This window comes from Pan paniscus, chromosome 19, assembly GCF_029289425.2.
Source record: "Pan paniscus chromosome 19, NHGRI_mPanPan1-v2.0_pri, whole genome shotgun sequence".
Taxonomy (NCBI): domain Eukaryota; kingdom Metazoa; phylum Chordata; class Mammalia; order Primates; family Hominidae; genus Pan; species Pan paniscus.
Window position 1 is genome coordinate 86,071,561 of NC_073268.2, and position 22,088 is coordinate 86,093,648.

At 36.7% G+C, this 22,088-nt stretch overlaps 1 long non-coding RNA gene across 1 annotated transcript; it reads left to right on the top strand.

The window, feature by feature from the left end:
* The first annotated feature begins 348 nt into the window (after positions 1-348).
* LOC130540941 (uncharacterized) lies at positions 349-18,665 on the top strand. Its single transcript, XR_008954980.1, has 3 exons — positions 349-488; positions 12,451-12,572; positions 17,753-18,665. It is a non-coding gene; the product is annotated as an uncharacterized LOC130540941 (long non-coding RNA).
* Positions 18,666-22,088: the final 3,423 nt, after the last annotated feature.

Consider the following 22,088-nt stretch of genomic DNA (forward strand, 5'->3'; position numbering starts at 1 on the left):
TGTGCATTATGTGTTTGTTAAGGGGTATCAAGATGTGGAAGACATCGTCTGTGATTCTTCCTGAGTCTTGGACTCTGTAAAATCCACATTGTCAAGTCATAAGTCAACTTGAAGCTCAGAGGCTGCCTGTGTTGGCAAAAAGGGTGTGAATCTCCAGGGCAAGACAAAGATTAAGTAATGGATGCTTTGATGTTGTTTCCTTGAATGCATCTATCTCATGTGTGTTTCTCCCCAAATATTTGGTGATAATGTGGTTTGGCTGAAGGAGAGAATGTTTGTTGAACATTATGTCAGCATAATATCAGCTTTAGAACTTCACAGATATCTAAGTGTCCTAAGAGACCAACTGGACTGGACATCAGACCAAGATTCTGATAAAAGGGGATAACAGAGATTAACCAGAGCAGAAAAAGTACTTTTCTGAGCCAGAGATAACAAGAGAAACTTAAAGAAAGTGCTGAAGCAAGAAACTTTAAGCCTGTGAGTAGGTAAGTAAAAACTTAAATTTTTTGCAATAATACCAAAGAAGATTTCCTTTTCTATCGTATTAAATTAGTGCTATAGGCTTTGGTCTAGATGCTTCTGTCTGAAGTATAGTGGCTGTAGTATTGTCTTTGGAATAAATATTAATAACGTTTGTTTCTGAGTATTCATTTTCGTAATTAATTGCTTCAGGTTGAGCTATGTCACAATTAAAGATCATTTTGAACCAACTTCTACACTCAAAACATGAGGAAACTGAGGCTCATAGAGAAGAAATGACACTTGAAAGTCTCTCTGACAACCTATGCATTTAACATTCATATATAACACTAACATTTTACACTTTTGCTGTTTTCCTTTGGGTAGAGAAGCCATCATGAATGATTCGTTTTTTGTTTTTGTTTTTTTGGATGGTCTTTAGTTTTTAGAACTATTTTAGGTTTGTAGCAAAATTAAGTGGGAGGTACACAGATTTCCTGTATATCCGCTGCCCTCAAACATACATAGCATCTTGTGTTATCAAACATCCCTACCAGAGGGGTACATTTGCTGTAACTGATGAACCTACACTGACATATCACTATCAGTCAAAGTCCATACTTTACATTAGGATTCACACTTGGTGTTATACATTCTATGGGTTTGGACAAATTTATAATGACATCTATCCATTATTACAGTATCATATAGAGTTGTTTCACTGCCTTAAAAATACCCTGTGCTTTGCCTATTCATACTTCCCTTCCCCTAACTCCTGGAAAACACTGTTCTTTCTTCTGTTTTCCAAAATCTCATATAGTTGGAGTCACGCAGTATGTAGAATTTTCAGATTAGTTTCTTTTACTTACTAATATGCATTTAAGTTTCCTCCACCTTTTAGTATGATTTGAAAGCCCATTTCTTTCTAGTGCTTAATAATATTTTATTGTCTAGATGTACCACAGATTTTTTTATCCATTCACCTACTGAAGGACATCTTGGTTGCTTTGAATTTTTAGAAATTATCAATAAAGCTACTATAAACATTTGAGAACAGATTCTTGTGTGACGTAAGTTTTCATCCCCTTTGGGTAAATACCAAGGGGCTCAATTGCAGGATTATATGGTAAGAGTATGTTTAGTTTTATAAGAAACCACCAATCTGTCTTCCAAAGTGGCTGTACCATTTTGTATTGGCACCAGCAATAAATCAGAGTTCCTGTTGCTCCACAGTTTCCCCAGCATTTAATGTCAGTATTCTGGATTTTGATCATTCTAATAAGTATATAGTGGTATCAAATTATTGCTTAAATTTGCATTTCTCTGATGACATATGATATGGAGTATTTTTTCATATGCTTATTTGCCATCTGTATATCTTCTTTGGTAAGGAGGCTGTTAAGTCTTTGGCTTATTTTTACAATTCGATTGTTTGTTTTCTTATTGTTGAGATTTAAGAGTTCTTTGTATATAATTGAATAATAGTTCTTTATCAGATAGGTCTTTGGCAAAAATTTTCTCCCAGTATATGAGTTAACTAGTTTCTCCTGATGAGATATCTTATTAAGAAGACAAGAATGCTCTCTAGTGTATGTCAAAATGCCTCCTTTCCCCTTCCTCTGCCAGAAGCATAAGGGGATTTTTAATTTAAAAATTTTTTTTGCCAATATTTACTGTGAGAACTTGGTGCAACTCCTGGAGGCAAAACTCAAAAGTGTGTCTCTCCTCCCCTCAACCACCTACTCCAGGACTGGATCTCCCTGGAGTTTTTAATCCTTGGACTTGTTTACACTGACCTCCAGAAATTCATCAATTACAGCTCAGGTTTTCCTACTCAAAATTGATTCCCTTGGAGGTTTCTGTTCTAATAAGCTGTGATTTTTTTTTTTAATTCACCTCTTGACTTACCCAGTTTTGGAGGCAGTGGTTTGCCCTGTGCCCTCGCTTCTCTGATCGATCTAAGAGTTGTTGATTCTTCAGTTTCTTCATCCTTTTGTAATCAAGTGTTCACCTTGCCTGCTGCCTAGACAGGGCCAGCTTATCCAGACAGGGGAATTGCAATGGAGAAAGAGTAATTTAAGCAGAGTCAGCTGTGTGGGAGATCGGAGTTTTATTATTACTCAAATCAGTCTCCCAGATCAGAGTTTTTAAGGATAGTTTGTCGGGTATGGGCTTGGAAAGTGAGGAGTGCTAATTGGTTGGGTTGAAGGTAAAATCATAGGGGGTCGAAGTGAGTTCTTGCTGGCTTACATTCCTGGGTGGGATCGCAGAACTGGCTGAGCTGTATTATCAGTCTGAGTGGTGTCATCTGAGTGATGTCATGTGCTATATCAGAATGCAGGGTCTGTAAATATCTCAAACACTGATCTTAGGTTTTACCATAGTGATGTTATTCCCAGGAGCGATTTTGGGAAGGTTCAGACTCTTGCAGTCAGAGGCTGCATGGCCCCTAAACTGTAATTTCTAATCTTGTAGCTAATTTATTCGTCCTACAAAGGCAGACTGGTCCCCATGCAAGAAAGGGTTTTTCAGGAAAGGACTGTTATCCATTTTATTTCAGAGTTTAAACTATAAATTCCTTCCCAAGGCTAGTTTGGCCTACACCCCGGAATGAACAAACACAGTTTCAAGGTTAGAAGGAAGAAGGGGTCAGTTAGGTCTGTTTCACCGACATAATTTCCTCACTTATGATTTTTTGCAAAGGCAGTTTCACTTTGACTTGTGGCAACTTCCAAGCTTCTAACATGTTTCATAGGTCTGATTTTAGGTTTTTAAACTACACATTTTATTATGTTTTAAAATGAGAGGTACATCTAATGACAGGATTATTATATATAGTATATATCCTATTATATCTTTAAATGATTAGTCTTTGGAGTTTATTTCCTGATTCTAATATTTTTCATGTTATTATCTGATAGAGAAACTAATTAATCATATTATTAGAGCTAAGTCTCTGTCTGCAAGTATGAAGACTAGATCATTTAAAACAGTTAATTCTTAAAGAGCTAGAGACCCAGGAGGGAAAATGCATTTGAAAAATAAGAGTTTCTATGTCATTTGTTAAATCAACAGAAACATGACCTGAAGTTCCACCTAAAAACCTTAAAGTCCCAATTATTCTTAATTTACAAGCTAAATTTAATTGAATTAAAAGCTCAAATTTTACTTCATCAAAAGACTCTTCCCATAATTTTTGGTAAGTTTCTCATCAGTATCAACCCTTAGCGTTTACCATGAATGCTGAAGACTCACTGTGTTACACTTATCTGTTCTGTTACAGATGAACTTTACGGGAGAGATTTTAAAAAGATGAATGTATTAGCATTTAAGCAGTCAGAGAATAATACACCAACCCAAGTAAGAGAGGTCTATGAAGCTGTTTTGTTTGTTTTTGTTGTTGGTGGTGGTGGTAAATTTACCATTGCTAGCCACCAAATGATGGAGTCTGTGATTGTTCCAGTGCCTCTCAGATAATAATATCTTTTATCTTAATATATTTTCATCTTAATATTGCAGAAGATCTGGTGATGTTGTCGTGCTGGTAAGAAACAGAGCTCAGGTAGCCCACCTCTCTTAAACCTCTAAAAGTGTTTCTTACTTTTAAAAATATTTCTGGAGTTAAAGGTCCTGAGATGTATAGCTCTCTCTCAGTCTGAGAGACTCACTTACCTGAGCAAATACTTGAAATTTTTCCTTACATGCAGAGCCTCGGTAGGAAGATAACGTATCAGTCAGGTGTTGCCTTTACTCTGCCAGAGGCTTCAGCTGTTAGGAAATTTACCATTCTAACTTTTCACTGTTGGAATTGCTGGGTCATGCGGAGAAGCAAAATCCTTTAGATTTCGTTCGTCCTCTGTTGGCAGTACTGTAGCCCTGACTTAGGATTCAGCCGTTACGTTTTCTTTTGCAACTGGAGAAAATTGAAAATGTAACTTCATAATATCCCTCCACTCAATGTTGTCAAAGACACTTAAAAACTCCCAGTTACTACTTAAGCCTTAAAGGTGCAAAGGCAATTTCGTTTTGGGGCTTTGCTCCTCTTTTTCAGCTGACTCTCTAAAAGCCTGTTTCTTCCCCAGAAGCAGGTGTCTTGTTGCTGAGTATCACACTTAGAGTAGGGGTGGATCTTTGAAACTGGATCTGTGGACTTTTCTCTCTTACCATGAGCCCTCTGATCTCTGCAGCATTTTTCCTTCCTTGGAATTCTTGCACAAACAGGAGTGATTGATTTTCAAAATTCAGACTATCCAGTTTGATCATTTTAATCCTACCACAAAATCCTGGCTGCAAGAGGAAACTTTATTTAAGATCTATCAGCCAGGATTCTAAAGAAAAGTTGGTGTTCATTTAATTCTTTTAAAGTCTTGGAAGGTATTTAATCGCCACAACTAACCATTGATTGAGACGTCATTTTATTTTTCGGAGTCCCAAGAGCAACATAGTAGGCCTTCAAAGCATATTAATCTTGAATAGAATCAATAAAGAATAAACGTCATTTTTAACAGACTGGAAAAATGTGGATTCTCTGGCAGTGATGTAACCATGCCGAAGTATGAAGTTGTGTTTTTGTGTGATGGGAGTAATTGAAGAGCTGAGGACAGGTTGCAAATGCAGTCAAAGGAAAGCAGGCTTGCCTTCAGCAAATGAGAAGCTTATAGCTTTGTCTTCACAGCATAGTAAAAAGATTAAACAGAATCAGACTGAGGAAGACATTTATATCTCACGATGCCTGCCCACTTTCTGAGAAAGGATACAGTCATCTCTTGGTATCTATGGAAGATTGGTTCCAGGGCCCTTGGTGACTTTAAAATTTCAGGATCCAAGTCACCCATAAAATGGCGTATTACTTACATATAGCCTACACACATCCTCCCACGTTTTTTTAAAATCATCTCTGGATTACTTACAATGGAAATGCCATATAAATAGATGTTATTCTGTGTTGTTTTTCATTTTTATTATTTTGTTGTATTTTCATTTGTTTTTTATTTTATTTTGTTTTAATATTTCTGCTCTGAGGTTGGTTGAATCTATGCATGCACAACCCATGGATACAGAGGGCCAGCTGTAGTTGCAAAATAACATATGCCCAATTTTGTCTTAAGAACAAGGTATTAGTTCACAGGAAGGACAACCAAAGGTCCTTTATTCATTTGTTTTTGTATTTATTTAAGAAGTACATATTGAGCACCTGTTTCATCTCAGTTACCACGAAGAGTTAGAGAGACAGGAGGGTGGGTGGTATATACCAAGATGATAAAGACAGGACCTTGAGGAGTTCATAGTATGATGGGGGGAGAGAGATATGCAAATAAATCATCAGAATTTGTAGTTACAAATGGGATACTTGAGCCTGAACAATGTGCTCTGGAAGCACATTTTGCCTGGGAAGAAGCAGGAGTAAGTTTATGAAAGATGCATGGGTCTCTAGTAAGTGACTGGTACAGTATATTTAATGATTCCAGGCTTTAGACTTTTTCAATTAGGCAAACAAACTAATCTATATGTAAGAGATACACAATACCTTGTCCAAATTTTTGTCCAAATATTTTCATACTACAGATGTGTTCTAGCCCCTCTGACTAACCTTTCATTTTAACTGAGACTGGAGCAGGGTGGAGCAGCTGAGCCTTGGAAACGTAAAACCAGGGAACAGTAGGTGGTGTGAGACTACAGACCTCGAATCTTCATGAGTTCTGGTCTCAGGTAGATTAAATTAATTCAGTGATGTAGAAGTAATAAAATAAAATAAAATAAAGTCTGACTTCTGGAAATGACTCAACAGTTTAACAACAAACTTTCTTTCAAATCTGTAAGTATCTATTCTTATTATAAACGATTCTTGTAAGGTTTAAGGTGTGGACATTCCCACCTCACTGGCCGCTGTTGTGTGTGTGTGTTTTGCAATTCTATCTAGACCTCAGCCAGACTTTTGGGAAATTTAGAAGGGATCACAGGGCCGGGAGAAGATAAAGACAGGAAAGAAAAAGAGAAAGAGGACAGTTTTTCTAGGATAGAGCAGATTTCGTTCTCTTGGTCCTCCAGGCTTTTTCTCCCTCCTGATGATTTGTGAAAACCCACCTTCCTGAAATTCCATGGACCAAAGCACTGCAAGAAAGTAGAGGACAAAATCGAAAAGAATTTGGAGTGAAACTGGATTACACTGGATTATGCCTACTAGATGTGACAAAATTCTAACTCTAACTCTAATTCTAAAATCTAATTCTTTGGCTTTTAACATTCCACACTGATGATCCTGAATAATAGAAAATAGATTATGTAGACAGAATTTGAAAAAAAAATTCTAAGTGGACTTATGTGTGTTAATGGGTTAATACATGAGAATCCTTTGTGTTTTCAAAGCAAACTTGCATGGGTTTCAAAATATTGTAACTAGTAGCTAACGTTAAAAATATTATCATATCTTTTAACTCAATTAAAAGCTGGGCATGGTGGCTCATCCTTGTAATCCCAGCACTTTGGGAGGCAGAGGTGTGTGGATCGCCTGAAGTCAGGAGTTCGAGACCAGCCCGACGAACATGGTGAAACTCCGTCTTTACTAAAACATACAAAATTAGCCAGACCTAGTGGCACATGCCTGTAATCCCAGCTACTCGGGAGGCTGAGGCAGGAGAATCGCTTGAACCCCGGAGGCAGAGGTTGCAGTGAGCTGACATTGCACCAATGCATTCCAGCCTGGGCAACAAGAGCAAAACTGTCTTGAAAAAAAAATTGATAAATTAAAATTTTTTTTAATAAATAAAAATAGTAGAATATTGAGGTTGCTAAGCATTTAAGGTTTTTCAAAATGGTGACAGTTATTTTTGTTTCATGCTTAGGAAAGATGCCCCATTACCATGAAATCAGGTTTTCTATGGCAGTTTGCCTACATTCCCTCATATTTTTTTTAAATAAAATCAGTTCATCAAAGAGATAATTAAATGTGGTTTATTTGGAAATGAACTCATAAATCAGAAACATATTTGCCTGGACCATAAATCCTGATTTTTTTCGCCCATGAAATTTGGTTATTTTACCCGTGAGTTCAATAACATAGGCGGGCGCAGTGGCTCACGCCTGTAATCCCAGCACTTTGGGAGGCTGAGGCAGGCGGATCACGAGGTCAGGAGATCGAGACCGTCCTGGCTAACACGGTGAAATCCCGTCTCTACTAAAAATACAAAAAATTAGCTGGGCGTGGCGGCGGGTGCCTGTAAGTCCCAGCTACTCGGGAGGCTGAGGCAGGAGAATGGCGTGAACCAGGGGAGGAGGGGCTTGCAGTGAGCCAAGATCCTGCCGCCGCACTCCAGCCTGGGCGACAGAGTGAGACTCCATCTCAAAAAATAAATAAATAAATAAATAAATAAATAAATAAATAAATAAATAAATATTAAAAAAAAATTAAGTAACATAGCTTGGGTAATTGAATGCTAAAGTAAACAGTCTCCTGAGATTTAAAATTTATAATTGACATTGTTTGACTGGAAGTAACCCTCTGGGGAAGTCACTATACAGAATTGTTAACATTAAAATATAGTTAATGAACAAATGAAGCTGGGCAACTTTTCCTGCAGATTTTGAAGGGAGAGTGAACATCCCTTTCCAACCTTATAATTCTTTGTCTTTACTGAGATCTTCTCGAGTTGTTAAATTTCAACCTGTTCTTTATAGTGTCAAATGAAAGTGCCATTAGGGTAATCCCATAGAACTAGTTCGTGACTTTCTTTTTTTTACAGTGATACTGTGGTTTGGATGTTCAGAACATCCAGGCACTTCCAGATCAGTATCAGCTTCAACGGCTCAAAGTTGTTCCAGGAAATGAATGAAGTGCCCTGTGTGACCTCCAGTAAGCTTGCTTATTTCAAGAGAGCTTGGTGTTTTCTCGTGACAACCTTGCAGATTACTTTGGTGACAACGTAAGCCTTGTTCCAACACTCAGAGGAAAAGAAAAGTTTTTAATGAAATGGTGAGAGTTGAAGGAAGAAAAATGACTAACACAACACGTTGGCCCACTCATGGTGAATATGAGACTTAAAGGAAGTTTGGCTCCTACTTCCTTTCGAAATAATTGCAACACCTAGGAAAATTAACATTCAGTCAATAGCTGGGCTCTGCCAATGTGCATTTTCTTCCTTGCAGAACACCTAAAAAAAAAATTGAATTCCAGAGTACATTTCTTACTTAGATTACGGACACCGACAAGGTCATTTCTAGTCTGCCCCAGGTACCATATGCAAAAGGATGGGAGTGGGAGGGAGAACACTGATGAAGAGAACCTGGCACCCTTACTACCTGTGTGACTTTGAGGTTAACTTTTTCAGGCTAATATTTGTATTTGGAAAATGGGAGTGATGATTTTGTATTTACTCGCAAAGAAGGTTAGAAGGATTAAACAAGATAACACATGTAAGGCACGTAGCACACTGCCTGACACTTAGCAAATGCTACATAGGAGATAGCTGCTATTAATAGCTCAACACGATAGTTTCCTTGTGGAATTTTCTCCCACTGACTCTCTTTTAACTAAGTGGCAGTACTGTTTTTGTATCTATTTTAGGAAAAAATAAAGACCTGCAGAACAAACCTAGTTTCTATTTCCTTGTCATGAAATAAGCTTTCCCTTAAGAAATACCAGGCACAAAGACAACCCAAATATATTATGAGAAGGTTCATTACTTCTGAATGGTCATTTAACTAAAGTGACAAAAGAACGATGACAGGATTATTATAATTTTCCTTGTTATACTAGGCTTGATGGTGAGTTCACGTTACACTTAGCATTATTAGGAAGAATTACTGTAATTGTTAGAATTATCAAAGGGGAAGAGTACTCTGCTTCCTAGAGAGTGGATACCCCATCTTACCAATAAAGGCAATAAAGAAGATGAAGGTGACACTTTTTAGCAATTCTATGGTTTAGTGACTCTGTCCTATTCATCTTTGAGTCCCACTGAGACTGGTTTGAAATACAGAGATACTAATACCTTGTACAGACAGAGCAAGTACTACTTTTTGGAAGTTGGATGGAAGACCATATATATATACACACACATATATATACACATATATACACATATATACACATATATACACGTATATATACACGTATATACACGTATATATACACGTATATATACGTATATATACACGTATACACACGTATATATACACGTATATATACACACGTATATACACGTATATATACACACGTATATACACATATATACACACGTATATACACGTGTATATACACACATATACACGTGTATATACACACATATATACACGTGTATATACACACATATATATACACGTGTATATACACACATATATACACGTGTATATACACACATATATACACGTGTATATACACACATATATACACGTGTATATACACACATATATACACGTGTATATACACACATATATACACGTGTATATACACACATATATACACGTGTATATACACACATATATACACGTGTATATACACACACATATATACACGTGTACATACACACATATATACACGTGTACATACACACACATATATACACGTGTACATACACATATACACGTGTACATACACACATATATACACGTGTACATACACACATATATACACGTGTACATACACACACATATATACACGTGTACATACACACACATATATACACGTGTATATACACACACATATATACACGTGTATATACACACACATATATACACGTGTATATACACACACATATATACACGTGTATATACACACACATATATACACGTGTATATACACACACATATATACACGTGTATATACACACACATATATACACGTGTATATACACACACATATATACACGTGTATATATATACACACATATATACACGTGTATATACACACATATATACACGTGTATATACACACATATATACACGTATATATATACACACATATATATACACGTATATATATACACACATATATACACGTATATATATACACACATATATACACGTATATATATACACACATATATATACACGTATATATATACACACATATATATACACGTATATATATACACACATATATACACGTATATATATACATATATATACACACACATATATATACACGTATATATATACACACACATATATACACGTATATATATACACACACATATATACACGTATATATATATACACACATATATACACGTATATATACACACACATATATATATACACGTATATATATACACACACACACATATAACCCCTGTCTAACACATAGATGTGGTTTGAGGAATTTCCATCTGTTTTTGGCACTGCCTCTTTGGTGCATGTGGCACTCGTTCAAACAGCTCTCAGGTTTCACTGAGCTTAGGATTTGCCATCTGGTTGTTTGGAACAACTTTTCTTTGTCCACTGATAAACCCAACAAAAGGGTTACAAACAAAAATGAGCATGATCCAGGTGCCAGGAAAGATGCATTTCTCTGACAGTTTCCTCCTCTATTTTTTTTTTTTATAGCAACACTCATTTTCCATAGCTCTGAATACCACCATCACCATCCAATTCCACCCTGGGAGGAACTAAGGGAGCAGGCTCCATATATAGATTACATACTCTATGTAAAATTGCTTGTACTCAAACCCAAAACACTCTGAACTCACTTCATCACTATTGGTTGGAGAGAAAAATTCTGTGCCTGAACAAGGTGCAGATTTGTAGCACCATTATCAGAGGCAGGGCTGATTAGCATATCACGGGCCAGCAATATTATTGAAATCAGAAATAAAATTTAAAGTCACATTTAAGGTAAAATAATTTGCTTATTTCATTCAAATCCAAAAACTAGGAATCATATGACAGATAACTGGGTTGTATGTTTTAAAAAAGGCAAAGGAAATAGGGGAGGTGTCTAAATTTCTAACTTAATCCTATAGACAAATTGCAAATAAATTATAGAAACAGAACAGGGACCTATCCAAAAATCATAGAATTTCTAGGCTGAAAAGAATCTTAGGTTTGACTTAATCATCTTAATTTTACACATGAAAAATTGAGACTAAGGGAAGTTAAATGGCATTTCAAGCTCACAGATGAGTAAGTGGCAAAGATGAGACCACAGGCTAGATCTCTCCATTTTAAAATGGGTGTTTTCAAAGTATGTAATCAATTTGTGACTTCTTGTCAATATTATCCAGTTCAATTTTGTTTAATTTAATAAGGACCTACTGTTTTCTCATGGCAACCATTTTATTTAGATACCTTCTAAAACACAGAAGTGTCAACTGATTGATGAGATTTAATAATATTATCCAGATTACCTTTTGTTTCATAAAAGATCCCCACAAGAGTTATATGTTCATATTTTACAAAAAAAATTGTATACCATTATTTTCATATTTTAATTTCATCCTAGTACAACTGACTGGATGATGGGAAGGTTCAGTCCATGTATCAGGTAGAACGAATCATCATCACATATAATGATGTGCCCCAGAGGCAAAATGCCTGGTTCCCTCTACACATTGTCTTCTCCACAGAGACAGGCAAGGAAAATGGTTATCAGTGAAGCTGTTTTGTCAATTTCTGATTAATTTGGGGGAAATGGTAGCAGTTTGTTTCCCGTTATGTCATGATGCATGGATTTGGTGCTTTCATAAACACAAGCATGTTCAGATGATTCAACAGTTTGGTTTTGACAAATTCATTAATACATTTATTTTCATATCAAAGAATCTATTGATCTATTTAAAGGACTGGCTATGTATCGGGCACTCAATCTGTGTTCCCCAACCACGCTGAAATTGTGTTTTCCCCCAACAGGCCACATGAAAGTACAGAAAGCCAATGATAGGCTGGCTATGGGACCGACGTAATTGGAAGTGAGGCACTTACCCAAAATTTGGTGACAAAAATATACTAGAAATTTATTCCTTTCTTTTTCTTTTCTTTTCTTTTTTTTTTCTACAGAGTCTCACTCTGTCACCCAGGTCGAAGTGCTGTGATGTGATCATAGCTCACTGTAGCCTCAATCTCCCAGGCTCAAGTGATCCTCCAGCATCAGCCTTTTGAGTAGCTGGGACTGCAGGTATGTGCTACCAAGCCCAGCTCATTTTAAAAATTTTTAGTAGGCCGGGCATGGTGGCTCAAGTCTGTAATCCCAGCACTTTGAGAGTCCGAGGTGGGGAGACCACAAGGTCAGGAGATCAAGACCATCCTGGCTAACATGGTGAAACCCTGTCTCTACTAAAAATACAAAAAATTAGCCGGGTGTGGTGGCAGGCACCTGTAGTCCCAGCTACTTGGGAGGCTGAGGCAGAAGAATGGCGTGAACCAGTGAGGCGGAGCTTGCAATGAACCAAGATTGTGCCACTGCACTCCAGCCTGGGCAACAGAGTGACACTCTGTCTCAAAAAAAAAAAAAAAAAAAAAAAAAAGAGAGAATTAAATAAAGGAGTGAAAAAAAAATTTTTAGTAGATAGGAGGCTGAGCTGGGAGGATCACCTGAGCCTAGGAGGCTGAGGCTGCAGTGAGCTGTGAGCTATGATCATGCCTCTGCACTTCAGCCTGACCAACAGAATCCCGTCTCAAAAAAAAAAGAGAAAAAAAAAGTAGGAGAGATGAGGACTTGCTATGTTGCCTATACTGGTCCTGAACTCCTGAGCTATATAGCAGTCCTCCCACCTTGGTCTCTCAAAGTGCTGGGATTACAGGCGTGAGCCACCATGCCCAGCTGTAGGTGGAGCATCAGCAGGTTTTAGGTAGTAGCAATAAGCAAATCATTTGAGGTCACAGTATCCAACCAAGAACTCAGTAGAGATAGAGCTTGCGGATTAGATGCCTTACTTACTACCTGAAGCTGAGCATGAGGAGTGGGAAAATTAGTGATTAGCAACAACACGCGTGTCTAATTAAACAAATAAAAAGAAACTATTAAAGTAGAAATAAGAACTACTGAATATAAATACCTTCAACAGTTGTATGCTATTTCTTTTTTTCCCCCCTTTTTTACTCAAACAACTTGCACTTATATTTAGGAGTTTCAGTTGGCTTTTCTCACCACTAGGCTCTTCTTACTTCTTGCACCTTCTGTCCCAAGGATCTATACACATGTCACCTGTCACAAGCTTAGAACTGATGAGACATGAGTACTTTGGGCTGATTACACTGTTTTTTGCTCTCCTCCAATTACTGATATCTGAGCTGGGCCAAATGAGTGGGATTCAGACCAGGCTGCCAGATCAAATACACCATACAATTCAAAGTTTCTGCCTCTGGAATCCCTATAGCTCATTTATCTGTAGCTCACTTGCTTGCTTCTTTCTTTCTTTCTTTCTTTCTTTCTTCCTTTCTTTCTTTCTTTTTCTTGTTTCTTTGTTTCTTTCTTTCTTTCTTTCTTTTTTAAATAAATCACCTTAAGCTATGTTAGAGGCCGGCCATGATGCAGTACTCTAATAGCTTGGTTATGTTGGTAATTACAATCATATGAGACAAAGTGTCTCATGTACCATATGACAACAGGAACCCAATAAGGGCATTGGTAATTTGAGTTCCCATTTTAAAAAGAATCTGATTAAAAAAAATATATATATATATATTTATATATATATTCCCCTTGTCTGCCTAAAACTTTAGAAAGCTCATGAGCAATCTTGGGATATTTGGAATAGTTACTCAACAATCAAATTTCAGGTTTTAATAATTTCTAGTATTCAAGAAAAAAAGAAAAGTGACTCTCTAGCCATCTATGGTTTATGAATCTGAATTGTATCATTCTGACAAAGCAAAATATATTGCTTTCATAAGGGAATGGAAACATTTGTTTTCAAAGAATATAGGTAAGACATCAATGAAATCTTGTCTCCCTGTATGAAATATATACCAATTTCCTTTTAATTCTAGAAAGCAAATATCGCATTTACATACTATACTTATTTGGCAGGACAAGCAAAGTTCCCCAGGAAAGACCAGGGGTGGCTGATAGATAGATATTTACTGGTTAATATTTTTTTAAAAAAAATTCCTAAATGTCGTGAAGTTTTAAAACTTCTCTAAAGTTTTTTCTTTTCTTTTCTTTTTCTTTCTTTCCTTTTTTTTTTTTTTTTTTTTTTTGTTCTTTGAGATGGAATGTTGCTCTTTCTCCCCACGCTGGAGTGCAACGGAGCGATCTGGGCTCACCGCAACCTCCTCCTCCCGGGTTCAAGCGATTCTCCCGCCTCAGTCTCCTGCCTCAGAGTAGCTGGGATTACAGGCATGTGCCACCACGCCCAGCTAATTTTGCATTTTTAATAGAGACAGGGTTTCTCCATGTTGGTCAGACTGGTCTTGAACTCCGACCTCAGGTGATCCTGCCGCCTCGGCCTCCCAAAGTGCTGGGATTACAGGCGTGAGCCACCGCACCCAGCCTTATTTTCTTTTTTAAAAATGGCAAAGTAATCTTGTTTGGGAAGTTTATTAACATTGAGAATTTGTTTCCTCTGTTTTTGTGTTGAGAATTTGTTTCCTCTGTTTTTGTGTGTGTCTGTGTGTGTGAGAGAGAGATCCTAGCCCTGACTTTTTCCCCTGTTCCTCATTTATCATCCTGTCCAGGTCAGTTCATGGGTTCTGTCCCTGGATGGTACAGCTTCCCGTTGCTTTCTGTCTGTAGGCCTTGGGATAAAACATCAAGAGATTGAATCTATTAGTGGGTCTTTCAAAACTCTGCTTTTATTTTCAAAAGTCGATGTTTGTTTGATTCTACAGAGGTGTTGGAATTTTCTCCTTGTTTTAATCTTGGCTGTCTGTTTCTGCTTTGACATAAAAGAGATCTTCTTAAGTGGCTATAAAACTAATGCATATTATTAACACAAAACATTTTCAGGGACACAGGAAGTTTTGAAAATGAACTTTGGTACTGGTTATCTTAGCCAATTCCTCAGGAATCAATTTAATCATAGAAGGGATGTTTACAAGAAGATCTATAATGTACATACGTGTGTGCATGTTTTATAAGTTGTTTTCTTTGGTTAGCATTAAAAACATGATGAAAAAGAGGCCAAGTATGGTGTGGGTGTTCCTGTTATTTTATATATACATTCGATCCTGGTAAAATACTTAGGAAAAGTGAGATTCCTAGACAGAGAAGATTCTAAATCTGCACATTGCTGAAAAACCAGATGCGATATATTGAAAAGCATTTACTTTGGGTGTTTTATGTAAGTGAGCTAGTGCCACAGAATTGAGGGAAAAAAGCCTAAAACACAAGAACCACCACCACAACAACAAAATCTAACTTGAGATGAACAAAAAGGAAAGAATGTTTCAAGGGTAAGATAAATTTCCTGGAGTGCAACAGTGGTGAGCTGATATGCTCTAGAATGCTATAACTGAGATCTGAAACAAATAGCAGAATTAAAAATTGAAGCCTAGGATAAAAGATGGAAGATGAGTTGGAAGGATAACATAATCTAGTCAATAAGGCACTCCATGTATAAGAATAAAAGAAGCTCTTGAACAACGTCTTTGACTACCATTTATACAGTATTATTGTGGAAAGGTGAAAAATATAAAAGTGGAATTACTTGTATGTCTGCAAAACACCAAATAGGTTTTTGACAATCTCCATGGAGTTAAAAGTTTCACTCTTCATTTGACTGTTTAGATATTAAATAGTTATAATCCTAGAATAAAGAGTTGATTATACTATACGACTTTTTTAAAATGCAAATTACTTCCAATTCACTTGACATATGAAGGAACAATTTGAACATGTGTCTGCTTGAGCATAGCATAAAATTTGAGCCAACTTTCTATGTACCAATGTGAAATTTTGCCTCTGAGAAACACTAGGTAAATGCAATAAAATCTGCACCCAGGTCAATTGATCTATGTAAGAATACACGCAGAAAATCAATCATCTCCCAGCCACCTCAGTTCACAGTGTGGTATAAGCTCACCCATCCTGGTGTTACAAATTTCCATCAGATTTCAGACAACTTCAGGACAACTCAAAAACAGCAAACATTTCTTCCAGTGCCCACTTCCATGAGTAAACTTCAGGTTTTGAGTAAACTTCAGGTTTTTCAAGGCAAAATGTCATATTTATTACAGTATCTATACATTTCTTAACAATGACCATGTGCAAAACTATGCTACCCTTTTCCTTGGGTTCTTATTTTTTATTATTTATTATCATATTTATTACTTTATTTTGAATTTTTAAAAGGAAAAGTCTCACTGTGTTCCCTAAGCTGGAGTGCAGTGATAAGATCTTAGCTCACTGCAGCCTCAAGCTCCTGGGCTCAAGGGATCCTCCCGCTTCAACCTCTCAAGCAGCTGGGACCACAGGCACCACCATGCCCAGCTAAATTTTTTATGTTTTGTAGAGATGGGGACTCACTATGTTGCCCAGGCTGGTCTCAAACTCCTGGCCTCAAGTGATCCTCCCACCTCAGCCTCTCAAAGTGCTGGGATTACAGGCGTGAGCCACCATGCTTAGCCAAGGTCCTTATCTTTTTAAAAAATGCACTTCCGGTAACATTTTTGAGTGGTATGCTCCTATGCTCCCAATTCTATTTTGTTGAAAGTCCTGTGATTTTTTTTTTTTTTTTTTTTTTTTTTTGAGACAGAGTCTCTCTGTCGCCCAGGCTGGAGTGCAGTGGCACTATCTCGGCTCACTGCAGGCTCCGCCCCCGGGATTCACGCCGTTCTCCTGCCTCAGCCTCCCAAGTAGCTGGGACTACAGGCGCCCGCCACCTCGCCCAGCTGATTTTTTGTATTTTTAGTAGAGACGGGGTTTCACCGTGTTAGCCAGGATGGTCTCGATCTCCTGACCTCATGATCCGCCCGCCTCAGCCTCTCAAAGTGCTGGGATTACAAGCGTGAGCCACCATGCTTAGCCAAGGTCCTTATCTGTTTAAAAAATGTACTTCTGGTGACATTTTTGAGTGTTATGCTCCCAATTCTGTTTTGTTGAAAGTCCTGTGATTTTTGTTGCAGATCATGCATCGTATGGTGAGTTTCAGAACCACTATGTCACGTTATAGTGGAACTAGTGGCATAGCTCACTGTGAGCAGTGTGATGGCAGAAAAGAACACATGGGTGACAAGCACACGAGGCACCAAACACTTTAATGTGCCAGGACTCTGAGCCCTGCAGGTGCTATTTTCTATGAAATAGGATCTCTTCTCTACTACAGTAGCAAGAAAATCTCAGCATGCTACTTTGTCTTTATTTTCAAATGTGTCCTCTGGTCGTTGTATTCCTAGTGCCTCCACGGTTTTGTTTACCTAGGATGAACCTAACCAGTTGGCAGTGCCTCGTACTCTGTGATGGATTTTCCGAAGACCAAATGTACCATTTTCTTGTCTTTTCAAAGAGAGCCACACAGGAAGGAAAACAAGAAATTCAACTTTTAAGCTGGGCTATTCATGGCCTTTGCTAAATCCTGGCAGAATTTCACAGTTCTTCATTACAATTCATCTCACTGATTTCCTAATGCAATGAACTGGCCTTTTCATTAAGGCCATAGGGAATGAAGCTGAGTTACCCAATCATTAAGTGTTGTTATCTGATGAGTGAAAAATGGATTACTTTTCAATGTGCATTTGGGGAGCCGTGTGTCTGTGTGTGTGTGTGTTTCCACTAGATTCCATTTTGCGAAAATTGGTTCAAGTGGAAGGAGAAGGTTAATCTTTCATGTTCTGTTCTGCTAGAACACTATATGGCTTTCTGCTCTGTGAGCAGGCAAAGAAAAATTGGTGGGCTCAGGAATTAGAAATGCAGGGCCAACAGTCCTGTTTCTCACTTTCGATAAGGGCCAACATTTTACCTGCTCAAGAACATTCTATTCCTTTAACCAACGGGAGTGTTATTTAATTAGTTCCTTAGTTTTTCAGCTAAAGCAGACACATGCGCACATCACACACACATGCATGCACTGTGGTGTTTTTTCTTCTATCACCCCTCCCTCCACAGAGATATCAATTTGCATAAGAGGAGAAAATAAATTCATTTAAACCCCATTCTAAATTCAGTATTAGAAATGTAATGATCTCTAACACTGACCTTTTTAAAATACTTTGTGGATAAACCATTGATTTTATTTGTTCTAAATTTACTTTAAAAGACCTGTTTTGTAAATCACTAAAACACATGTATTTTATTTACCTGTTTGGGATAATATTAAACGTAATCTTTGAGGGTACTATTTTGTCTATTATAGTTTTATTCTATAACATAGATTGAACTGTTTTCATATCCAATTCATTTTCATTAAATTTTTAAATGGTAGTGGTTTAGGCTTGGGATTAGATAATATATAGCCCATTTGATATAACATTAAAGCATCTTTATTAGATATAAATAATTTATCACCCAGGTGTTTAGTTTACAGAGTACTAAATATTTACATATTTGATAACATGTAAATCAAATGCTAAATAAAAAATTTTAATTTGCCATCCTGTTATTTTAGCGTTATATAAACACATTTGCAAAGATTTTAATGTTTTAATGTGAATTAAAGATACATGTACCTAACCTCTTATCTTTCTACCAATCCTAGTATGCACATATCTGAAATAGTAGTGTGTGAGGTGTGTGTGTGTATGTGTGTGTTCATGTGTGTGACAGAGTGTATTATGTTTTTTGAAATGCAGAGATTAGGATAAAGGAAATCATATATGCAAAATAAATTAATTCTCTAGAATAATTGTATGCAGTGGTTTGTCTACACAATTTTGTTAAATTTGGCTCATTCATTTTTTTGTCTCAAGTATAAATCAAAGCAAATAGTTAAAACATGAAGTATGTTCTTTCCTAAGTTGGATTGTGGTTTACAAGATATTGAAACAACTGAGCATTATAAATATAGCCAGTCAATTTGTTGGGGGCTAAGAAAAAAAAAGAAAGAAAAAAAGAATATTGAAGTTGTATTTTATCTCCATGCAGCACTATACAAATTCAAAACCAAATTCAGGATTTCTGAGCTTGTAAAATCTGAACAGTAACTCTTTTCATTTTAGCCTACCTAGATCTATATTTTAATCAATGTAATATTAGCAACCTGTATAGATGACAATGAGATGAAGATGTACAAATATGTACCCAACTGTTCCATTTTGAAGAGTAATAATTAATGAGAACACTTATATTTGGACAATAGCAAATGAAATTATAAGACTATATAAGCGTGACTATGTTTTTTTGGTGTCAAATAGACTATGTCTACATGAATCCAATTCCACCACCTATGCTAAATATTCAAATGGCTACATTAATCTTTTTAAAAAAGAAACAATGTATCAGTCTTTTTGCCTTTGTATAAATATAACATCCTACATAGATTCATTCATTCCTTAAATATATATTTATTGATCACATGTTATGGGCTGGGACCTGTGCCAAACTTTTGAGTATTCCGTGTGGAAGAAAAATAAGACAAAATCTATGTCCTTATTTATGTAGTTTCGTTTCGTTGTAATATGCAGAAAAGAAAGAAAACAACTGTACATCTAGAAGAGATAATAGAGGGCATCCAACCGTTTTATTTTGCACACTAGAAAACTAAGATCCAAAGAAATAGTGTCTTGACAAGGGTCACACATCTGGTTAGTTCTGTTCGCAGTAGAATCCCATTTTCTGATTTTTCTCTAGTGATGTTGCCCCTATACTTGGCTGCTTCTACCTAATTGATGCCATTGAAGAATTTCCTTCTCAAGAAGTGAAAAATCTTCAGAATAAGTACCCCTGCATACTCAGATAAAGAAAACTCAGAACTCTCTGTGACTCCCTGTTTCTCCTCTTTTGCTTACTTTTGTCAGCTATTAAATAACATAAGGGCATTTTATTCCATTTCCTTCTGCTTAGCTCTCCCTCTACCAGCTATTTCCAGCACTCATTAACTTACTCCTTCTAACTTACTCCTTACTTTTCCACCCCTCCCCTCTCACCTACTGTCTTCCAGGCAAATTTGTGCCATATATGGGCCAGATACACATTTCAGAAAAAGTCTACTTCAGTTTTAGAGAGATGTCATTAGTATATGTAACTTACCATGTTACAGTAGACATCATCTTAGATACATTGTTTCATTTGAAATGACATCAAGTTACATAAATACCTTTCGGTCACATTTTGTGCAAGCCATTAGCTCCAGAAAACTAATTTCTTCATTTAAAAAAATCCTCATTAAAATTTTGAATACATTGTTTTTTTGAAAATGCTGAACTGAATTGCTCCTTGGAGAAACAAATTTGAGTTAATTATTTTTTCTTTATCTTCTGCACCTTATATGCATTTTGGAGGGCTTGGAGTAGATAGTAAAATACAGAGTCCTTAAATTAAACAGAAGACAAAAAGGAAGGAATGAGAGGGAGAAAAAAAAGGGAGGGAGAGAGAAGGGAAAGGAATAGAGAAAGGCAGCCACGCAGGCCAAAAGAGACTTTTTGTAGGAGTCAAAGTTGTAGCTCTTGTTACAAAAGAGACTTTTTGTAGGAGTCAAAGTTGTAGCTCTTGTTACAACATGAGACATTCTGATTTGTGGTTTGATGGACTAGCTGTGTGAACTTTATCTTTACAAAAGGAAAAAAGCCTGTTTGCATAAGCAAAGGCATCACATTTCAATTATATGCCCTTTGGAGATTCAAAAGTTCTCAATTTCTCCCTCCTCCAAATACAAACATAAACTCAGTCAGGTTTCTCATCAGCGCAGAAGTTAAAGAACACGTGACTCTGGTAGACAAAACAAGAAGATATACAGACTCATTGGAAATGTCTAGATTTTGAAAAATACCTGATGTGGGGAAAAATTAAAAGAGACAGGAATGGAAAATTCCTCTGCTGGCTTCCTGTTCTCCTTCCTGCTAAGGTGGGATTAGTTACCAGCTGTCAAAAGAAATATCACTTTTAATTCTTATTTTAGGGGGAAGAAAAGCATTAGAAAAAGCTATCTTGGAAGGGAGTGAGGCAATAAGGACATTCATTTTTGCAATTCATTCCTGAGGTTTGAAAGAGCACAAGTTGGGAAGAAAAGGATTATGTTTCCTATGAAAAGTAAAGAACTGAGGACATGATAAAGGCAGATTAATCTCCTTCAAATATCTCCTAATAACATAATCAATGTGGTAATGAAGCCAGTTAGGAGTTTGGGGCTTGAAGTATCCAAGTAATTATTTGAAATCTCTCCTTGGATAGAAAAAGAATTAATAAGAGCAAACTAGTCTTTAAAATGAGGGCATGTTTTGAAATGAAATCAATTATCTTTGATGCAATTACTCTTCCCCTGGAAAGCCTTTTTTTTTTTTTTTTTGAGAAGGATAACTTTTCAATTTACAAGCACTTCTTGCAGAAGAATAGAATTTACCTAATGCTTGGGGATGCCCTTCAAATGTTGGGTCACATCTGGTGGATACATGATAGTTTATAAAGCTCTCTCAAGGTATGGTTTCAAGTAATCCCCATAACATAGCGTAGATCATATCAGTCAACGCGGCTGTGATTGGAGTACTAAAAAGCCAGTACACATGCTCTAAAAGATCTGCTTCACTCAAATCTCCTGCATGTTGGGAATTCCATGGTTAGAAATGCATTCCTTTGCATTCAGACAAGAGCTCCTTGACTAAGGTTA